This window comes from Dasypus novemcinctus, chromosome 11, assembly GCF_030445035.2.
Source record: "Dasypus novemcinctus isolate mDasNov1 chromosome 11, mDasNov1.1.hap2, whole genome shotgun sequence".
NCBI classification, from domain to species: Eukaryota; Metazoa; Chordata; class Mammalia; order Cingulata; family Dasypodidae; genus Dasypus; species Dasypus novemcinctus.
Window position 1 is genome coordinate 11,624,843 of NC_080683.1, and position 23,344 is coordinate 11,648,186.

Consider the following 23,344-nt stretch of genomic DNA (forward strand, 5'->3'; position numbering starts at 1 on the left):
ATTAGGGAATTCCATCCTCGAGGATGAGGAGAAGCTAGAATGAATAGATTGGGGAGCTGGAGAAGAATGAGATTTAGAGGAGCTGAGGCAGAGCTGGAGGAGAGAGAACCTATGGAGGCGTAGCATGAAGCATGAAGGTCACGAGGGGTATGAGGATCAGAAGAAAGGGCCAGTGGCCCAGCACTGCCGGGAGTGGTCTCTGACACATGGATGTCCCAGGGGCCACAGAGGGGAAATGATGGCTTTAGCTGGAAATCTGGGGTAAAGGGCAAGTCGGCAGCTTCAGGCACAGAGAGCAAAGGGTCCATTGAAGATGGACTAAATAAATGTATGGGGTGGAAAGGTGCTAAAAGATCTTATGAAGCAAAGTGGGCCATCTCCCAGAGAGATTATAAGGGACATCTGAGATGTCTTTACCTTCCTCCCCCTACTGTGGGGAGGACTCTGTCATTTAGGAAGGAGGAGTTGTTTGGAAGTTACATGAAAGACAGGGATGGCAAATACGTAGCCCCTGTGTTACCACTTCCCTTCCTCACACCCATGAAAGACATTGCTAACCAATCCCAGCATTCTGGAGAACTTAATTATAGCACTGGCATTCTCAGCACAGCAGTTCAGACAGCCTCTACCAGTCAACCAGGCTGGCAAATGAGCTGAAGGTTTCTCGCCATCCCTGGCATAAAAGCACTTCCGTTAACAGATGGTCCCCGTATTAATAGCCAATATAATAGTTACAGCTATAAATGTCATCATTTCTGGGTCTTTAGGGAAGAACAGCCTCCGGATTCCATCGAGAAGAAGCCACACCTCCGGGAGTGCCTGAATGACTGAGAGTGGCTATCTGTGAGGAGAAGCTGAGGATCCCTCTGTGTCCCTTCACTGCTAGGGTGATGAAAGGACCACAGAAAGCCATTTGCCATGGTTCTGTTTACTTTAAAGGGCCAGGAGCAGCCCAGCTACAATTTAGGGGTAGCTGGGCGGGTACAGCCCGGGATGGAATCTAAGGATGAGATGAAGAAAAAAACCACTTAGCCGCAGCCAAAGTGACTACAGATGTGAAGACCAACGATCAGATCTTTGGGGGGTGATCAAGGGTACTTGCCCAACAACAAAAGTTGTTTTGATTGACAACTTCTAGAACAGGTTGCTGCCCTAAGGCCTTGGGGTTAAAGGTCTGGGTTCAACCCAAGTGATACCACCTGGGCTCAAGTCCTCAGATTAGGACTTGCCTTGGAGACTCCTAAATTGCCACATAAAAGATGTCAAAGGAGAACCTTTAATTAGTAGGTCCTCAGGGCTGGCTTGGATGAGGCTGAAGCATGGCAGGCTTGGCAGGGGCTCTAGGGAGTGGAGTGAAGGGAAAATCTGAAGTGGAAAGCCACATAAACCTTAGGAGACCCACCCAATAGTGGCACCACATCTAAATAAATCAAATGGGTTCCCGATTCCCAGTGCCAGAAATCACACATCCCACCAGCAACCCACACAGGCCCAGCAGTGCAAACCATGTGGACTGGGCTGGAATTAAGGGGGCAGGTTTCAAGACAGGTTGTGTTTTCCTTTTGTCTTGGAAACCATGTCTGATTCACTCTCCTGCTGCAGTTGTGTCCAGGATGTTAGCCTAAGCAGGTTGAGAGGCCTGATGTGCCAACCAAGTGGACAGGTCTGGAGCCCCTGAGAGAATGGGAGCTGTCAGAGGGTAGTTTCCCATTTCCAGCAGTTACACAAGACCTTTGAAAAATGGTCCTGAAGATCATCTGCAGAAAATCCTCATTTTCCTAATCCAGCATCTCTGGTGTTTCTATTTAGTGATTCTTCTCATTCAGGCCAAAGTGCACATGTGGACTACTTTGAGAAACTCATGGACAGGCACGGAGCTTGGAGAGCAGCCTGGAGCATGTTGGCCTTTCTCTGTTTTGTAGTTAACTCAGGAATCTGGACGCCAGCATCGTCTCCATTAAATAAGACAGCAAGCTGTGGTTCCTGCTGCCAGGCTAAACTGGATCTATTGAGTCTTTTCCATCAATTCTAGTCCATAGATGTGGTAGCCCTGAAGCACCTTGGTGTCTAATTCCATGCCCAATATTTAGACCAACCCTTGGGATATGGGTGGAAGAACAGGTATGTCCTTGATCTTTGAGGGTTAAAGGACGGCTGGCTGAGAGACATTACTGAACATTATGTAGCATTTCTTGTAAGCTTAGAAAGAGGCTTAAATTCTGCAGAATCTGAAAGACACGCGATTCCTTAAGTCTGAGATGTCTGACCACTTCCAGAGCACATCGTTAACATGATCCTGTTGACTGGCTTCAACCCCGATGAACTCAGTTCTCGAGTCAGCCTGTGCTTCGGGGGCAGAGGCTAAAACATTGTTGACATAGCTGGTCTCTGAAGAATGAAGCAAGTTTTCTATTTATGCCTAAATTAGGAATGGATTCCATACTAGTTTCAAATTTATTTTTATACATTTTAAAAAGAGAATTACATTCTAGGGTAATAGCAAAAATACCGCTTCCCTGAAATGCATGTGGATTGAAATATAATTCTGTTTCCCTGACTTGGAAATAAGTATGAAGCAAAATGGAGTTTGGTAATAGTAATGTTAATTCTTTTGGGAAAAAAGGGAAGGGAAATTATATTTCATGTGCCCTTTATATGATGGACACTGCTCCATATTTCAAAAATATTAATATTAACTCAATTGATATTCACAATAATTCTACTCATGGTGGTGGTGAGCTAATGTGTACTGCGAACTTTGTATGTGCTAGAGGCTTTACATGTGTTATCTTGTTTAATTTCATAGTGACACTGTAAACTAGGTAGTAGTGGGCCCATTCTACAGGTAAGGTAACTGAGGTTGAAAGAGGATAAAAGTGATTCCAGTTAGTAAATGGCAAAGCCAGAATTTAACCCAGACTCATCTGACTCAAAAAAACCACCATATGCACACTATATTGCTAAGTGAAAATGTTTTTTATATATGACCTCAAAAATACTACCAAACAACTGGCATCAGATGTACGGGATCAGGAGGTCAGAACTGACAAAGAGAAAAAGGAAGTTTTGGAGGGTTGTGAGTGAGGATGAGCACTGCAAACCGTGAATGCATATGGCAGCCCAGTAGAGCTGGAGGTGCCAGATGGCTGGGAGGAGTTGCTTCACTGGGAACTAAGTGGGATGGGGTAAGGATAAGTAAAGGAAGAGCTGGCTGACTTGGAGTGATACCTTGACTCTCTCCATTAATGACTTTATTAGTTAGAAAACTGTCAGGTTCAGTTAAGGAAATACCTTTCTCTAATCTGTTCAGAGCTCACGCTCTGAAAAGTCTCTTCAGTAAAGTAGTTTATGCACTTCAAATAGCTGTGTTGGACTGAAGTGGGCATTGAGAAGGGATACCACTGAGAAAGGAAAGGGTGAGGACCCAGATTCTAAGGGGGGGAGAATACTCTCCCACCCCACATGAGCAGTGGCTATGAAAAAGGGATGAAAAGGACCCAGGAGGCCTTCATTTGGTCTTTGATGTCTCTACATTGACTGCTTCTCTGGAAAGCATTTAATTGTTTAAACCTAGCATTTGTTTATTCGCTCAGGCAGTGAGTCAGTCTATGAAGCCGGCCATCTGTTAACAACAACTAGCTGAGTATCTATTCTCTTGACAACTGACTTCTAAGTTTAGTAATGGATAAGTAAAAGAAATAATGTCCCTGACTGTACAATATAGTTCAGCACTGGGGGCAGAGAAAGGTCAAAGCTTACTTTAAAAAGCTGGAAAATACTGATAGACAACGCATCCACGGTAACATAGTACAGATGGTGTACAGCAGGAGTTCTTAACCTTTTTTGTTCTGTGGACTCCTATGCCAGTCAGGTGAAATGAATAATTGATTTATTGCATACATTATAAGTGAAGGAAATGCTAGATTTCAGTTAGAGTGTCAGAGAAAATAAAGATTAAAGTTGGCTTTTTCCAATTCAAGCTCACAAACCCCCTGCAATCTTTCCACCTACCCCTGGGTAAGAACCCCATGGTGTAGAAGACTGCTAGGGAGCAAAGAAAAGGGGCATGACCAGACTAGAGTGGGCTTTCTCAAGGAACATTCCTCCTGAGTCAGGGTTTAGAGGAACTAAGGAGAAGCTGGAGGGGAGGAGGTCATGTCATTCCCTGCACAGGGAACAAAAAATCAGAGCCACCTAAGTGGGAGGAGCCTGCCATGGGCAGGGCCTGGCCCAGGGACTGGCTGGGCAGGACTTCAGGGATTTCGTTTGGCTGCTGGGGGATTTGGCCCAAGTGACCTCGTGGCCCAGACACAACATCTTAATCAGTTCCCTGCCTGCCCAGGCTATTCTCAGGCAAGGGTCCCTGGAGAGTTTTCTGTAGGTTAATCAGGTGATTTTTTTTCCCCCCCCAAATGATTGAAGAGAAATATCTGCATTACACCGAAATATCGAGCTATTCTTCTATTATTCTTGTTCAGTGGTTGGGGAAAGAAAATAAGATTTGGAGTCAGGTGACATGGGTTTGCATGCTGGCTTCATTTACTAGCTACATGACTGGGGGCCTGTCAGCGAAATTGTTCTGTGCCAGGTTCCTCGTCAGACAGTGAAGCTAATAATGATCCCTATTTGTTCATGTTACTGAGGAGGATTAAGAAGAAGCAACACTTCGTGCGTGTCTCCATTTAAGAAGTATTGAATACCTCTGCGATGATGTAATTCAATGACTATCTCACCTCCTTACCCCCTACACCATCCCCTCAGGCCATGAGCTCCAAAAGGCAAGGGACTTTGCTTATGCACCTGCGTGGCTCCAGCTCCAATCTTAGTAGCTGGACACTCCAAACAAAGTCTGATGACTGAATGAATGAGCAAGGATAAGATGCTGTAGTGAAAGTTTGTTCTTAAAAGTATTATTTGTTAAAGTGCACATATATCTTTAATGTGGTTTTCTGTGTATACATTTTAAAATAAAAGTATAAAAGTAGAATATGGCAGCTATGAATCATTTATTTTAAAAGTATCCGACAGAATGAGTGATTGAGTATGAAATACACTATACAAAATAAAAGCATAAAAATGAGTTACTGCTATCATCATAAGTAATAATGAGCCACCTAAAACTCACCCACAGCCAGCTGTATAGAGTGCAAGAACTACTTTAACACAGTAGGAGAATTCTTAAAGTAGCTACATATTATTGGTTTCTTTTTGTTTGTTCGTTTGATTGTTAACATTGTTATATTTGTGTGTATGTTTGTGTGTGCGCACAGGAGGGGTTATTTAAAGGCAAGACCTGTGAAATGTTGTCATACATTAATTTCTTTTTACACATGGTTATGATAAATGTAAATCCCACAAAATGGCAGATCCATTAATCCAATTTATTACCCCTTGAATGAAGCCTCTACAAGGCAGATTTCCCTATAATTATACCAACAATAAAGAACAAGACCTCTAGAGCAAGTAGCCGGGTGCTGAGACCTTCTTCCTTCCTGGCTGTGGCCCACGCAGACGCGGGCTGTTGCTCTGCACTGTCTTCCTCACCTGAGGTCCATCTTCTTCCTTGAATTGTTTGTTCTCCTCCCGTAGCCTCTGAACTTCACCTTGCAGCCTCTTACATTCTTCCATCACTTTAACTTCAGTGTCATCCAAAGAAAAACTCAGAGATTTAGACATTGTTGGTGTTTCTGTCTTTGATGCAAATGTGGTTATAATTTTATTTATTTCTACATCATGTGGTTTATCATTTTCTGCTGGCAATTCGAACGCACATCTAAGTTTTTGAATCCATAAGATCTTCCGGTTTTGCCTCCTTCCATATTGCTTCCATATCAGAAGTGTCAGTTGGAACAAACATAGACTGAACCATAAACTTGTGTTTACTTTCTCACTGGGATCATAACTGAAAGGCTGTAACATCACAGATACATTAAGGGATGTCCCTGCATCAATGATCCCACTGTTGGGCCTCATGTGGTACCTACGTGGTGCCGTGGTCTTCATTTAAAACACACATTTAGGTGTGCTGGGTTGCCAAGCTTTAGGATGGTGATGACAACATCAGTGAAGGGACCTTGGAATTTGAGCTCGCTCTACCTTTGCCACGTTCCTCAGCAGCAGGGCACCCTTGGTGGGAGACCCCTGAGAGACCACCTGAGGTGGGAAGTGTTACTGCAGTGCCCCTTTAAATTGTTTTTTAAAATAAGTCTTGTCATGGGGCGGGGGTCACCTACTTGTTACTCATGTACGAAGAGAGATTGGCTTAATCTGTCAGGCTAACTCTACTGCTTCTGAGTTCTCTGCTTCCTCATCAAACCAGCTGGGCTCATTCCAAAGTAACAACCTCATTTCATGGAGAAAATCAATCCAACAAGACAGGGACTTCTTCATCTTCCTAACACCACGTCTACCAGCAGATTCTCACATATACCTGTATTTCAGGAAGGCCAACCCCTGTACCAGCTTTGGTTCCCAATCTCCTCTCTTGGCCTTCTTCTATTATCCTTTCTCTCTTGCCTGAGCAATTTCCCCCTTCTTCCTTGGATTATTTCCACCAGCACAAAAATATATTTTTAATATAATTTATTAAATAGATATATTAAAATATAACTTGGTTATAGTTAGATATAGATATATTTGAATTTTTAGGTTGGAAGTGGAAGGTTCAGACAGTCATGTTCTTTGGCCTAGATTTTATTGATGGAATAGGAGACAAGATCACCTATGATCAGTTGGATGGGGAGAATAAGACCCTCAGGTCATTCAGATATTCAGGATAGCAAAAATTACCTTCTAAAGAATATCCTCCCTTCACTCCATTACCTTTCAAATTATCTTCCCATTTCTCTGGTCTCCTGTCATAGCGAATGCCTCAACAGATGTCTATATGCACCATCTCTATTTCCTCACCTCCCATTCTCTCCTCAATCTTGTCCAACGGTATTTCATCCCCTCTACTCCACTGAAATGGTCCTTTCAAGACTCCCAGTAATCTCAGTATTGCCAAAACCAGTGGTCAGTTTTCTGTTCTTATTTTATTGACCTCTCCGCATGTGGTAGGGCGCCCATGTTCACCCATGTGCCCATCCATTTCCCAACCCTCTTGTAGTTAGGAAGTTCTGTGTGACTGATGCTGGTCAATGGGCTCTGAGTGGCAGTGGTGTGCATTATGTCCTGGCTAAAGCATGTAAGAGCTGCTGTGCAATTGTCCATGCCCTCTCTTCCCTCACCCAGATGTACAGTCTATATCAGCTTCGGTCCCTGGTGATGGTGGAGCAGGGCTCCTATGCTTGTGATCTGCACTGTTCATGGAATGTAAATGAGGACTAAATCTCCTCATGATGAGCCACTGACATTTAGTGCTAATTTACTACTAGAGAAAAACTTAGTCTATCCTGACCAATATACAGCACGTTTGATACAGCTGACACCTTTCTGCTGCTTGAAGTGCTCCCTCCCCTGGCCTTCCGTGCCACCACTCCCTCCTGGTTTTCCTCCTACTCTACTGGTTTCTCCTTCCAACTTCCAGGTGTCAACAGTGCCTTAGGGCTCTGTCTTGGGATTCTTCTCTTTTAACAGGTGATTTCATTCAGTCTCTGTAGCTCTAATATGTATTCAATGCCAGTAACTCCAAAGTTTATATCTTCAGCCCTGACCTCTTCTCTGAGGCCAGATTGGGACACTTGATAGCTCACTTGAAATCTCTAATTGAATATCTAATTGGCATCTCAAACTTAACATGCATCAAGCAGAACCCTTCATTTCACACTCCACCCTAAACCCTCCTTTAAGCTGTTCTCCTTAATAGTTTCCATCTCAGTAAATTTCCATCCACCTGCACACGCAAAACACAAAAAACAAAACACCTAGATCTCTTCTGTAATTCCTCTCTTTCCCTCAACACCCACATCAGCTCTCCTGGTAGGCAGATCTTGTCAGAAATCCTTTTAAATCATACCTTGCCCCTCTCTGCTTCTAGTTCTCTTTTTAATCCTAACCTCAGTCACCATCGTATCCTACCTGAACTGTCTCCTGATGGCTTTGGGGGCTTCCACCATCACCTCCTACAATGTATTCTCCACACAGCTACCTGAGGGATCCTTTGAAGCTCTCCAGGGCTTCTCATGGCCTCTGAGCAGCCCCACACTCCTCGCCTTGGCCTCGCGGGCCTCCCTGCTATGTCTCTCCCTCCTCAGGCCCCACTCAGGGCTCCTCTGCTCTTGCCCCTTCCACTTGCTGGACTTGCAGGTCCTCACTATGTCTAGCTTATTCCTACCTCTGGGCCTTCACACTTGCTCTTTGTTCCCACCTTCTGGGATGTTCTTTCTCTGCATCTTATGATTATCAACTCATTATTCATCCCTCGGCTCAGACATCACCTCCTTTTGTCCCTACCCACCCCCCACCCCCCCATTTTTTCTATGCTGCTATCCTGTTTTGGATCTTTCCGAACATTTAAAACCATTCGAAACCATATGCGTGCATGTACTGTGTAAATGAAAACTCCGCAAAGCCTTTTATGTCTTTTTCACCTCCTTCCTCTCCAGTACCAGGAGGGAAGGAAGCAAGGAAGGGAGAGGAGGGAGGAGTCACAGTCCTTTGGGAAACAGGGCTTCCTAATAGGTCTCAGATTTGCAGTCCTGCCCCTGCCTTCCCACATGATGCCCAAACTGTTCTGCCAAAAGACCCTGACTCCCCGGCTGTGAGATCTCTCCTCGCTGCCTCCACAATCAGAACGTGTAAAATGGCCATTCTTTCCCAGGCACCAGGCCTTGCTCATCCGTTCCCTGATTAACCTTGTCATTTCATTCTTCCTGCTGTTTCTCTTTTACTAGATTTTTATTTCAGGGGTTGTTTACTTTTTGTTTTTGTTTTATGCTTTTAAACCCATAAATAATTATTTCTAAAGGAAGCCAAACTAAACTCCACATATAAATGGTGAGGGAGTTCATGAGAACAGCCCTCTTGTCTTTTTCTGGCACGAGTGCCCATTTCTGAGGGAGAGAGCTGAGAATCTTCGGTGCTATCTATCATCATTTCCGAATGTCAAGGGGTCAGTCAAGTTTATTATCTATGCCTGGCATTTGTACATCCTCACCAGAGAGAAGTAAGTCACCATTATAATAAGTTCTTTATAGTAAGCCATTCAGGAAGTTTTTCAAATAATTTTTCTCTCATAGATACGTTAGCCTATAGAACGGGGGGTTCTTAACCTTTTTTTTTTTGCCAGTCAGGTAAAAACCACGGACCCTTTACCAAGTCCACACTAGCCTGTGTATTATTTAATAAATATATCACACCTGCACCAACACGTCCCCACAAGAATAATGTTGTTTTTCTGAATTTCAATTCAAGCTCATAGACCCCCTGAAATCTTTCCACAGATCCTTTGGGCATCTGTGGATCCCAGGTTAAGAGCCCCTGCTATCAAAGTTCAGAGCGGGATAGAGTTGATGTAGAAGGCAAGCCCTAAAGATGGCAGCCCCTATAGCTTTGTTTTTTTCTAGTCATTATAGTATAACTTATCCATTGAAGAAAGTTTGGAAAATATAGAATGGTATAAAGAAGTAGGAAAAATTCATTCACAAGCCTTCTACCGCCTTCCAGTATTTTCTATGCTTTGTTTTTATTACAGAGTTAAGATGATAGCATATATACAATTTTGTAGCCTGTATTTTCACTTAACATTATCTCACAATCCTTTTTTTTTAAAATTTCTCTTCCCTCCCCGCATCCCCCAGTTGTCTGCTCTCTGTGTTCATTCACTATTCGTTCTTCTGTGTCCACTTATACTCTTGTCAGCGGCACCCGGAATCTGTGTCTCTTTTTGTTGGGTCATCTTGCAGCTCTCCGTGTGTGCGGAGCCACTCCTGCGCAGGCTGCACTTTTTTCGCACTGGGCGGCTCTTCTTATGGGACACCTTGCACGTCAGGCTCCCCTACGCTGGGGACACCCCTGCGTGGCACGGCACTCCTTGTGCACATCAGCACTGCGCATGGGCCAGCTCCACACGGGTCAAGGAGGCCCTGGGTTTGAACTCTGGACCACCCATGTGGTAGGCGGATGTTCTATCCGTTGAGCCAAATCCACTTCCCTCACAATCCTTTTTATGAGTCATTAAAATTTTCATGAATATTATTTTCAATAGCTGTATCATATATCATCATATAGCCCATTCCTCTGTTACTGGCTTTTCAGATTGTTTTACATATATGCTATGTAAATAATGCTGCAGTGAACATCTTGGTGTATAAATCTCACTCCACATTTTAAAAAATATTTTTTATAATTTTTTTAATTAGAGAGATTGTAGAATTACAGAAAATGGTGGAGAAAATATTGAGTTCCTGAAGAATATTACTATAATTGTGCTATTAATTATAGTGCATGGTTTACATTAGGGATCACTGTTAATTATTCTTTTATATTGTATTCTAGTAAATATAACCAAATTCAAATATATAATTTATGGGTGTTAATTACATTCACAATGTTGTGCTACCATCATCACCATCTTTTATCAAAATGTTTCTATCACTCCAAACTGAAATTCTATGCCCATTAAACAATAACCCCTGTATTCGTCAGCCAAAGGGGTGCTGATGCAAAATACCAGAAATCGGTTGGTTTTTATGAAGGGTACTTATTTGGGGTAGGAGCTTACAGATATCAGGCCATAAAGCATATGTTACTTCCCTCACCAAAGTCTATTTTCAGGTATTGGAGCAAGATGGCTGCCGATGTCTGTAAGGGTTCAGGCTTCCTGGGTTCCTCCCTTCCAGGGTCTTGCCTCTCTCTGGGTTTAGGGTTCCTCTCTTCCCAGGCTTATTTCTTTTTCCTCTGTGAGCTTACTTCCTGGGGCTCCAGCTTAAGACTTCAGCATCAAACTCTAACATCAAAAACCCTTAACTCTTTTATCTGTGAGTCCTCACCCACCTAGGGGTGGGGACTCAACACCTTAATGATGTGGCCCAATCAAAGCCCTAATCATAACTTAATCATGCCCAGGTACAGATCAGATACAAACATAATCCAGTATCTATTTTTGGAATTCATAACCATATCAAACTGCTACAACTCCCCACTCTCTACCCACTCTCTGGCCTCTGGTAAACTGTATTCTGTTTGAATATACTTATTTTAATGATTTCATATCAGTGAGATAATACAATATTTGTCCTTTTGTGTCTGGCTTGTTTTACTCAATATGATGTCTTCAAGGTTCATCCATGTTGTTGCATGTATCAGAACTTCATTCCTTTTTATGCTGAGTATTTGATTGTATATACCACATTTTGTTTATCCATTCATCTACTGATGAACACTCACACTGCTTCCATCTTTAGGTAATTATGAATAATGCAGCCATGAACTTCGGTGTGCCAATATCTGTTCAAGTCCCTGCTTTCAATTCCTTTGTGTATTTACCTAGAAGTAGGATTGGCAGGTCATATGGTAATCACATAGTCAATTTTCTGAGGAAATGCCAAATCATTTTCCACAGTGGCTGTACCATTTCACATTCCCACCAACGATGAATGAGTGTTCCTATTTCTACACATCTTCTCTGATATTTGTTATTTTCGGTCATTCTAGTGGGTGTGAAATGGTATTTCATTGGTTTTGATTTGCATTTCCCTAGTGGTTAATGATATTGAGCATCTTTTCACATACTTTTTGGGCATGTGTATATCTTCTGGGGAAATGCCTATTCAAGTCTTTTGCCCAGTTTTTACTGGGTTGTTAGTCTTTCTATTGTAGAGTTGAAGGATTTCTTAATATATTATGGATATTAAACCCTTATTGGTGATGTGGTTTCCAAATGTTTTCTCCCATTGTGTACATTGATTTTTTTTTTTTTTTTTTTTGAGGTATTGGGGCCGGGGATCGAACCCAGGACCTCATATGTGGCACTCAACCACTTGAGCCACATCTGTTCCTTAGATTGTCTTTTTACTTTCATGATGATGTCCTTTGATGCACAAAAGTTTTAAGTTCTGATTAATTCCTATTCTTTATTTTAACTTTGTTACTCATGCTTTTGGTGTAAAATCTAAGAAACCATTACCTAATAGAAGGTCCTGAAAATACTTCTCTATGTTTTCTTCTGAGAGTTTCATAATTTCATTCTTATATTTAGGTATTTGATGAATTTTGACTTAAAGTTTAGATATGACATGAGGTAGGGGGTCCACTTTCATTGTTTTCATATAGATATCCCAGCACAATTTGTTGAACAGATGATTCTTTCCCCATTGAGTAGACTTGGTACCCTCGTCCAAAAATCAATTGGCCATAACTCTTACTTTTATTCCATTGGTATATGTGGCTGTCCTTGTGCCAGTACCATGCTGGGTTTTTTTTTTTTAAGTTTCTGCTTTTTTATTCTCAGATTTAAAAGGCATAAAATTACTATGTCAAATTGCTATAAAAATGTTTACTCTCAACTATTTCTTTGTGGACCAGTAATGAAAATGTTTGCAGACCAGCACTTGTCTGCAGACACACTTAGAATGGCAATGGTATGAAAGACTCAAGGGCTTCCAATTAAAAGAAGATTTGTGGAATTGCTACTGTACCATCATATTTGGGGTGCTATCTTTATTTAAATGAGTAGTTATGGAAGCCATGCTTTAATGTATAAGTATTTGTAAATGTAAGCAAAATTTCTAAAATCCAATGGCAAAACTTAATTTACATTTCCTGGCCTATATAGAAAGCAGTATGATTGCCTCGTTAAAAAAAAAGAAAAATGTAGGAGACCTTTTCCTGCCCTCATAAAGCAGACACCCAAAGCCAGTAGTGTTTTTCAAACTTTTTTTTCACAGAAACCCAATGTGAGAAATACATTTTACATCATGATCTACTACATGGATAGAGATATATGAAAACAAAAGCGTCATAGAACAAATACTTAGCTTTATTATATGCAATTAACTTGACATTTTCCCTTTTTATTTTTATTCAGTTCTATACTTTTTTATATTTTTATGATGGTAGTTGTTAATATTGACCAAGTAATTTTCACTACCCATAGTTTGAAAACTCTGAAATAGGGTGAAACTAACAAATATAAAGATATCTGTAGTTCAAGGAAGAATATGCTATCAACGTTTAAAATAAAATCTTTTAAAAAAATCAAAGGGTGCAGATAACATATTTGGTTGGGGAATTTGGATAGACATGAGGAATCAAGAAAAGTATGATGTAAGAGCATTTAAGAGGACCTTGAAAACTAGAAAGGGACCTTGAATAAAAGGGTCAACTCAGACCAGCAGACTATCTCAACCTACATGTTGGATCAAGTGTTAAAAACTGCTTTTTGACCTTGAATAAAAGGGGGAAATGGCAAAGACAAATGAGTTTATATGGCTAAGAATCTTCCAAAAAGAGTTGGGAGGTCATCAGAGGGGTTGCAGTTATGCACGCCTCAGCAGGACCCCAGAAAAAGCCAAAGTAGATAAAACCCTAGGTACTGGTTCTTCTGAAGGCTATGGAGATCCACAAGGTATATGGTCATGGCAGATGGATTTAGAGTTCTGTGCCATGTCAGAGGGCCCTACTTTGGAATTTGTGCTTCTGAGTGTGATAGAGCTGGACTTAGATGTGACTTTTCTACACATGCCTCTTCTGTCACTTTTACTGGACCTGTGGTTGGCACTAGGGATGGTCCATACTCAGGAGATTTGAATCTCTGGACTGCCCATGTGCCAGCTGGGCCCTGAGCCTCAGCAGAGTGGCAATTCCTACTCTCTGGTTCGTTGGCCTTACCCAGGTCAGCTAACAGGGAGGTGAAGATGGTCAACCACCACAACAGGGAATCAAGAGTGTCTGCAACTGTAAGCAGAGGAATTGTATCCATCATCCATGTGGAATCTAAGCCCCCTCTTGATCTAGAGGTGGAGGTGATATCACCATCCCAGGGTCTACAGAATGGAGGAATAAAACTTGGACTAGAGTGGACTTACTGATATTCTACTATAAAACTATTGTGACAAATAATAGAAGAAATTTTAGCATTGAGGCAGAGAAAGTGGCCACAGTAGTTGCTAAGGATAGAAGAGATGTGATGTGGGGGTATTTTTGGGATTTTGAGTTGTCCTAAATGATACGGCAGGGTCAGATGCTAGACTTTATATATCCTGCCATAACCCACTGAATGTACTGGGGGAGAGTGCGAACTACAGGGTAAACTATTATCTATGTAGGGCAGCACTGCCCCAAAATGTGTTTACCAAGTGTGATGAGTGTGCTGCAATGATGGGGGAAGTTGTTGGTGTGGGAGGAGTGGGGGGTATACGGGAACCTCTGATATTTTTTAAGGTAACATTTGTTATGTGATGTATATATTTTCAAAAAAATATAATTGACAAAAATGATGTGGTGCGGGGGTGGGGGGTGGGAGTGGGTTATATGGGATAAAATAAAAAAAGAAAAATAAATAAATAAAAGGGCCTTGAAGAAAAAGGAAGATTTGAAAGGAAGTCATTTGTTCTAGGAGTGGGATAGTATGCAGTACTGTTTACGATAAAGAAAAAGCAAAGTATCAAGAGTATATACTTCATGAGATAGGATATCCAATAAATACATGAAAAGGTACTCAATTTTATTAGTTATCAAGAAAATGCAAACAAAAGCCATGCTGTGACACAACTACATACCAACCAAACTGGTTAAAATTAAAAAGACAGAAAACATCAAACATTGGTGAGGATATAAAGCAACCAGAACTCTCATATTGAGAGTAATATGGTACAATTACGTTGAAAAATATTTGAGAGCATCTATTATAGCTGAACATTTGCAAACCCCCAAACTCAGCAATTCTAGTCTTGGATATATACCCAATGAAAATGTATATCTATGTTCACTCAAATACATGTATAAGAATGTTCATAAGTAGCAGTATTGATAATCATTGGAAACTAGAAATCATCAATCAACAACAGAAGCCAGACACAAAAGAATACATTGCAGGAGCTATTGGACTTTCAAGTGGAGATAATTAGATACGTGAATTTGCAGTTGGAGTTTGGGCTAGAAGCCTGAGCTAGAAATACAAATTTGGATTTACATTTTTTATTTTCTCACTCTAGTCTCATAATCATTGCTCTCATTTTTATTCTACTTCATAGAAATCAAGGAGAGGATCTTATTTTCTTTGACCCTATCGTTAAAAAATATATATATTTTATTAGAGAAGTAGTGAACTTATGAAACAATCATGCATAATGTTCAGAATTATATACAACAGCCCTGCACCAACACCTTATGTTGTTGTTCAACATCTGTTACAGATTATGAAAGAATGTCATCAGACTATTACCACTAACTATGGTCCATAGAGTACATTTGGTATATCTTTCCATACCTCCCTTAATAGTAACACCATGTATTAGTATTGTTCATTTGTTATAGTTCATGAGAGAACACTCTCATTTTTGTACTGTTAACCACAGTCCATCTTCCACTACATGATTCACTGTGTTATCCAGTCCCTTGCATGTACAATCTACCCAAAGTATATACTCAGTGGCTCTCACTTCCATCACAGAGTTGTACAGTCACCACCTTAGTATTCCATGCTGTTTTTTAAATAAACTTTTATTGAAGTATATCAATCATACATGAACATACATAAACAATAAATGTATAGCAAAAGTTGTGAAACTTACAAAACAAACATGCATGTCATTATCATCATACCGGGTTCCCATACATCACCCCACCACCAACACTTTGCATTGATGTGAAACATTTGTTACAAACTATGGAATAGCATTGCCAAAACACCATAAATGGAATCTTTTTTGTGATTTCCTCTTCAGATTATTCATGACTAGTGTAGAGAAACATTACTGATTTTTGTGGGTTGACCTGGTACCACCCTATCACACTGATGAATCACTTATTAGCTCTAGGAGCTTTGTTGTGGATTTTTTCAGGACTTTCTCTATATAGGATCATGTCATCTGCAAATAGGGAGAAGTTTTACTTCTTCCTTTCCAACTTGGATGTCTTTTATTAATTTTTCATCTTATTCCACATTTGATTGTTTCATTCATTTGTGACTTCATTCATTTATTCAACAAGTATTTATTGAGTGCCCACCACCTGCCTGGGACTGTCTTGGGGCTTGGGATACAGCAGTGAACACAGGCTTATTTCCTTTGGAGAGCTTACATTCTATAGGGGGTGATAATAAAAGAAGCAAAGAAATACATACTATTAATAAGCTTCAAGATGAGAGATGACACAAAGTGAGGGGATAGAGAGATATGACTACTTGGGAAGGCTATTTCATTTAGGAGGATCAGAGCAAGGCTTCTCTGAGGAGGTGATTTTTGCATAAAGGCATTTTAAAAAATTATTTCTGTAAACTAGGTTCCTAGAAGGAATTAAAGTTTTTGCTTTTTAGGAAGCCAGTTTATACTCTGATAGGAGTGCTCAGCTGTGCCTGGAGGAAAGAACAGTTATGAAAGTGCATTCTACTAGGCTATGATCTTGAGCAAATTACTTAATTCCTATGATCCTTAGTTTTCCTGTGTAAAGTGCAAATAATACCTGTGGGCATCTCCCTCTCTCTCTCTGCGTGTGTGTGTGTTATAGAGGCAGGATGGTTGGTGGCAGTTGTGGGAAGGGATATTATGGTTCTTGGATCCCAGAAGAACTGGGTCATGGAGCAAACACATGGTGTAAAAAGGGAATGATCAGATTGAAATGAGTGCATGGCATTCCTGTTGATGAACATTTAAATGAAAAAGGGTTTTGGAGGGTGAGGCAAGGACATTTACTGTGTATGGCACATGTTAGATGACTGATATATATATATACTGAATGAAAGAAAGGCTCAGGATCCCAACTTCTTCAGCTGGGCTTACTGAGACTGCATGGCTGGGAAGAGAAGGTCTTGGAGGACTGGTCACATCGTGGTGCAGTATGGCTTGCGATTTGTGAATCAGATCCTATGAAGAAAGCTCCTTTCAACCCAAGAGCCTGTAAATATGTGATATCCTCAGTCTCCTCATTCACAAAAGGGAGGTAGAAACATCTACTTCATAGGGTTGTTTTGAGGATTAAAAGGCATTAAAATATGGAAAGAATATAATACTGTGCCTAGTTAACAGTAGATCCTCAAGATATGCTTCTTTCCCTCCTTCATCTTGTATAATTATGTAGAAAAGGATCTGGCATAGTAAGTAGTGGGGCAGTAATATAAAGAATTGAAAGAGCTCTGAGTAAATCACATCTCTCCAAACACCCAGAGCTGGAGAGTGCATTTGCCTGTGCACCAGCATTGGGTTATACTCTTTCAAGTTCTCGCATCTATAATAATAATAATATTTCATTGCTTATAAGAAAATTAATGTTTGCTGATGTTGACCAGAAACTCCAAGGAAGGAATTTCAAGTCCCTGACAGCTCATATCATGTCCCTTATTTCCTTTGGGTCTTCTCAACAGAGTTGGAAAGAAGAAAGCTGAAAGGTCCTTCATTCCAGGCACACGTTTGTCAGGGGTGGGACAGATACATTAAGCATGGCCAATGGTATCATCTTTTCTCTTTCCCAACCCCTTGTGACGCCTGGGGATTCCTGGGCTGCCTTGGGACACAGAATGGAAGCCACAGATATGTATCTTTGCTCCCTTCATGTGGAAGCAGCACATGAGCAGCTTTTCTCTCAGCACTTGCATTAATGCCTTTTGTCTGACTTTTTCCCTCACTGCTGTGTTCTTTTATTCAGTCTTTCCTTTAAGCCAGAAACAGAACTGGATTGTAGAACATAATGTTAAGAGCCTGGAGCCCTGCCTGCCCACATCAGCTACAACGGCAGGAAGAGGAGGAGGAAGGAAAGGTACTAGAAGTTAAACAGTATGATGAAGAATCAAAATTTGAGTTGGTTAAAAGCTCCTCAGGTTGGCATTCATCTGCGATAGAAAATGTTCACTGGCAGATGCTTCTAGGACCTGGCTGTTCGGGGCTTGCAGGGCTTGGTAGAGAGACTGTACTCTGCCCAAGCTCAGGAAGCTGCATTTCACTTCACTGGTTTCACTAATGAGCTTGGGGTTGCCTCGGGCAGTAATTTGCTTTCTGGATATAAAGAATGCAAAGAGTGAACAGGCTGGAAGCCCCTCTGGCTGGGATTCCTTGTTACAAACAGCCAGTCTTTGAACTTGTAATTATGAGTCACAAGTCTCCCAGTCTGGCAAAAAAAGAGTGACTCATTTTAAGCAAATTATCAGTTTTTGCCCTGTTACCAAATGCTGTGACCAACCGTTCTGTATAAAAAGGGAACAGTTTTATTAAAAGAGCAGGATATGTGGAAGGAGATCTGACTACACTATTCTTTCCAGACATATGGACCAAAGTCAAGCTCAGGCCCATTGCAAGCCAAGCAACAAAATAAATAGTAAAAATGGCATAGAAAGCAAATTGGAAAATTCATTTCAGAAACAGATGCAAAACTGCTCTTTGCAACCAATAGCATAAGAATCCTATACTGCTCTGATTCTGATCCCCACCCCACCTCCACTCCCGGTCTTCAATTCACTTGGACTTATTGGAATTGAGGTCAAAGAGGAAAATAGCTTTCTTTGGGCGATTAAACCCAGGTCTTTGTTAAAGAGACTGAAATGGTAGATGCCTCCAAATTACCCAAAGTTAGTTACTTAGACTAGATGGGCATATTAAACAAATGTGATCTAGTGATAAGTCTGCAGTGGAAGGAAAATTGCAAGGCCTTCTCTTACACAGCCCTCTCCTAAGGGCACCTGCTACATTGTCTTTGAGAAAACATTTGAAATGATCGTTACCTCTTTGTCAATTTCAGGAATAGCAACTGATCTAAGAAGACAATTTTTCTTCCCTGATGCCTTGGATATGATTAGCACTACCCAGGACCACAATTAGGGGAAATTGGCTCAGAGTGGACTGAAGGGATACGTGGTACCAGTGTGTGTTTTTTGGAAGAATGATTTGAAATTTCAAATTAATCCCTTTAAATAGCTGCCTATTTCTCTACACCTCTGAAGATTCCATCAGCTACACGGGGAACTTGGCTTTGGGTTAAATTGCCTGACTTCCAAATTTTACATCTTTCCAAGTTACTTTCAATTTAAAACTGCTTTTTCAAAAATTACTTGAATCTATTATTTCTTGTACCTTCCATAGAAACCACGGTTACCGAATGTTATTTTCTTGTGTTCCTAAACACTCAAAGTAAAATCCATCAACTAATCACTCAATATTTTCAAAATTTCTATCTTTGAAGCTTTCTGCTAATCAATATAGTTAATAATCAGTAAAAGCCACAGAAAATAAAGGCAAAGCATAACAATCAGCAATCACCTCCTATTGCCAATTCCAGTGCACACTTTAGTTCTCACCCTTCCTGCCCGCTCTGCAGCATTTGAATAGTCCTTAATTACAAAAAATTTCTTCTCTGGCACCTGGGTATTGCTGCCTCCTTATTCTTCTTCTATATTTCTGACTTAATTCTGAGCATCCTTTACTTGCTGCTATACTACCTGTCCATAGAAGTGGTATAACTGAAAACGAGGAGGTCAGGGGGAATGGGAAGGAAGCGTTTAATTCAGTAAATATTTCTAATGAAATATGATTAACTATTCATGTAAGTGTATACTAGAGCTATTGTGCTGCAAATAATGTAAAGAAAAACTTAATCTAGCTTAAAACAAAATGACATTCATTAGCTCAGATAACTGCAAAATTCAAAGGCAATATTGACTTTAGGCACTGTTTGAACCAAGGGAAAAGAAAGAAAGAGAGAGAGGGAGAGAGGGATAGAAAGAAAGGAAGAGATTGAGTAAATAACTCAAAATGCAGCACAGACATCTAAGGAGATAGGGAATATTAAAGAGGCTGAGACATGGAAGATAGATGTCTAAAAGGAAATTCCAAAGAGGAGAATAGAGAGAATGGGGGAGACAATATTCAAAGAGATAATGGCACTGCGTTTTTCAGCAATGATAAATATGTGAATCCCTATATTCGGGAATTACAATAAATTCCAAGCAAGAAAAATAAAAACAAATGCATCCTCTAGACATTAAACAATGATACTGAAAGCATCAAAGACCAAAGATCTTAAAAGTAGCCAATGAGGGAAGCAGATGTGGCTCAAGCGATTGGGCTTCTGCCTACCACATGGGAGGAGCTGGTTTCAATCCCTGGGGCCTCCTGGTAAAAAAAAAAAAAGTGTGCCCATGCAGCGAGCCAAGTGCCGGCACGAGTGCCCACATGGTGAGCCAGCACCAGTGCGGTGAGCCAAGTGCCTGTGCGGCAAACTGAGTTCCCGTGTGGCGTGGTGCGTCAGTGCCCACACAAGTGAGTCACGTAGTAAGATGATGACACAACAAAAGAGAGACCAAGGGGAGAGTCAAGGCGAGGCATAACAGAAACCAGGAACTGAGGTGGTGCAAGTGACAGGGAACCTCTCTCCACATCAGAGGTTCCCAGGATCAAATCCCAGTGAATCCTAGAGGAGAAAAACGAGAAGAGAAGACAAAAAGAGAAATAGATACAGAAAATCACAGTGAATGGACACAGACAGTGAAAAACATTAAACCCTAAATTACATTAAAATATGGTGCATAAAATGAAGACATGTTCAAATAAAGACTGAGCAAGTTTACCACTAACAAACCCTTACTGAAGGAATTAATAAACTTCAGGAAGAAGAATGTGGAATCCAAAAGGAAAAAGGGGGAAGTAAAAGAAATAGTAAAACAATAATAAAAACATGAGGATAAAACTAAATAAGTAGTGGTCATATATATCAATATTAACACTATTTATTAATATGAAGAAAAAATATAAAAATAACCCTGATCATATATTGGAAAATAATAATATTTAAGATGGAGAGAGTTTGAAATCAAAACGTTCTAATATTCATTCATTGTTTAGAAAGTTGGTAGGATTATTAATTAACTTTTTTTAAAGATTTATTTTATTTATTTCTCTCCCCTTCCTGCCCCCCACCCCAGTTGTCTGTCCTCTGTGTCCATTTGCTGCATGTTCTTCTTTTTTTGTCCGCTTCTGTTGTTGTCAGCGGCACGGGAATCTGTGTTTCTTTTTGTTGTGTCATCTTGCTGCGTCAGTTCTCTGTATGTGTGGCGCCATTCCTGGGCAGGCTTCACTTTCTTTCACACTGGGCAGCTCTCCTTACGGGGCACACTCCTTGCACGTGGGGCTCCCCTACGCAGGGGACACCCCTGTGTGGCATGGCACTCCTTGCACACATCAGCACTGTGCATGGGCCAGCTCCACACGGGTCGAGGAGGCCCAGGGTTTGAGCCACGGGCCTCCCATATGGTAGACGGACACCCTATCCACTGGGTCAAGTCTGCGTCCCTTAATTAACTTTAAATTTCAAATAAAAATTGTTTATCAAAGTTTAAGAAGAAAAGAAATAGCATATGTGACGTTCAAGCCAACACAGAACAAGGACAAAAAAGAATCCTCAATCAATCTACTGGGAGACAGGTAAGAAAAAAAAAAGAGGCAAAGACAAATCATGGTGAGTAGGGAGGAGAAAGTAAATGAAACATAGAAATTAAAGAGTTTAGTAATGATAATAAATGGTAATAGATAAAAGTCACCAGTAGCACAATAAAGATTGATTGGATTTTTAAAATCCAACTATATGCTATTTATGAGACATGTCCTAAAATATAAGGACATGGAAAGGTAGAAAATGATAGGTGATAAAAAGATATTCAAAGTAAATGCTAACCAAAAGAAAGCTAGTCTGGCAATATTGATAACAGGCAAAATAGATTTTAGGCAAAATGCATTGTTAGGGGCTGAATATGCTTCTTACCTACGTATTGTAAAAAGAATAAATCACAAAAAATATAGAAAAATTGATCATTTCAGGCCTTAATAAAAGCATACTAAATGTAAATAAATTTCAAGAAAAATGGTCAAATCCATAACCATGAGGGATTTTAATATTTTTATACTTTAATAACTTTCTTAGTTATTGGTAAAGCAACCAGACAAAATAAGTAAAAATATAGAGAGTTTAAACTAGTATGGCTAAGAATCTTAAGCCAACGGACAACCAAGGGTCCTGAATCCTAAAATAAGAAAATATACATTCTTTTAAAGAATATATGGTATACTGACAAAAACCAAATGTTGAAAATTAAATCATGTCCCATGTAAGATATGTTCAAGTCATAACTCCCAGTCCTGTGGATGTGAACCATTTATAAATACAATCTTTGAAGATGTTATTAGGTAAGGTGACTCAAATTATATAGGTGAACCCATTTGTAAAGAGGACCTTTGAAGATATTATTAGTTAAGCTGAGGCCAACTGAATGAGGGTAGGTCTGTATAATCCAATAAGACTGAAGTCCTTAAAAGCAAAGAAAATGTGTGCCCAGCAGTCAACAAGTCACAGGAGGAGAGGGGGAGAGATGATCAACATGTGACAAAGGCAGTTATTGATGCCAGCAAGCTAACACCAGAATGTTACAGACTCTGGGAAGGCATGGCCTGCCAATACCTTGATTTTGGTCTTGTAGTCTCCACACTGCCAGGCAATAAATTCCTGTTGTTTAAAACAACCAGTTTGTGGTCATAGACTCACCAGCAAACTATAATACCAAACATGTAACAGGTCACAAATAAGGTCTCACAAGTACAAAGACTTAGTCATAGAAACCATGTTCACTGACTACAATGCAGTAAAATTAGAATTAATAACAAAAGGATATCTTTAAAAAACCCATATGTTTGAGAATGTATAAAATGCTTCCAAATTACTCATGGATCAAAGAAAAAATAAAAAGGATATTAGGTACTAAATAGTATATAATATATATGTAAATGTTATAAATGTTGACAAAAACACTATATATGAAGTCTTGTGGAATGCAGCTAAATTAGTAATCAGTGGCAAATTCATAGCTTAAAGATAATATTAGAACATAAAAAAGACTGAAATTTATTGATATAAGCATCCAACTTGAGAAGTTAGAAAAAGAATATTAGAGAAAATCACTTTTTTAAAAAAGGAGCACATTAAGTTGAATTTTGCTTAATCCTCTTGTGATAGTTAAATTTATGGTCAACTTGGCTAGGCTATGGTGACTAGTTGTTTGGTCAAATACTAGTACAGATGTTGCTGTGAGGATATTTTGTAGATATGATTAATGTCTACATTCAGTTGGCTTTAAGTAAATGATATTATCCTTGGTAATGAGGGCAGGCCTTTTCCAATAAGTTGAAGGACTTAAAAGAGAAACATTGAGGTTTCCCAGAGAAGAAGAAATCCTGTCCCAACATTAAACTCTTACCCAAGTTTCCAGCTT

At 40.2% G+C, this 23,344-nt stretch overlaps 1 protein-coding gene and 1 pseudogene across 1 annotated transcript in view; both read right to left on the bottom strand.

The window, feature by feature from the left end:
* Positions 1–23,344, bottom strand: part of KIF6 (kinesin family member 6) — a 484,487-nt gene that overhangs the window by 133,930 nt on the left and 327,213 nt on the right. The window lies entirely within an intron of this gene.
* LOC139440040 (vesicle-associated membrane protein-associated protein B/C pseudogene) lies at positions 5,405–8,009 on the bottom strand (annotated as a pseudogene).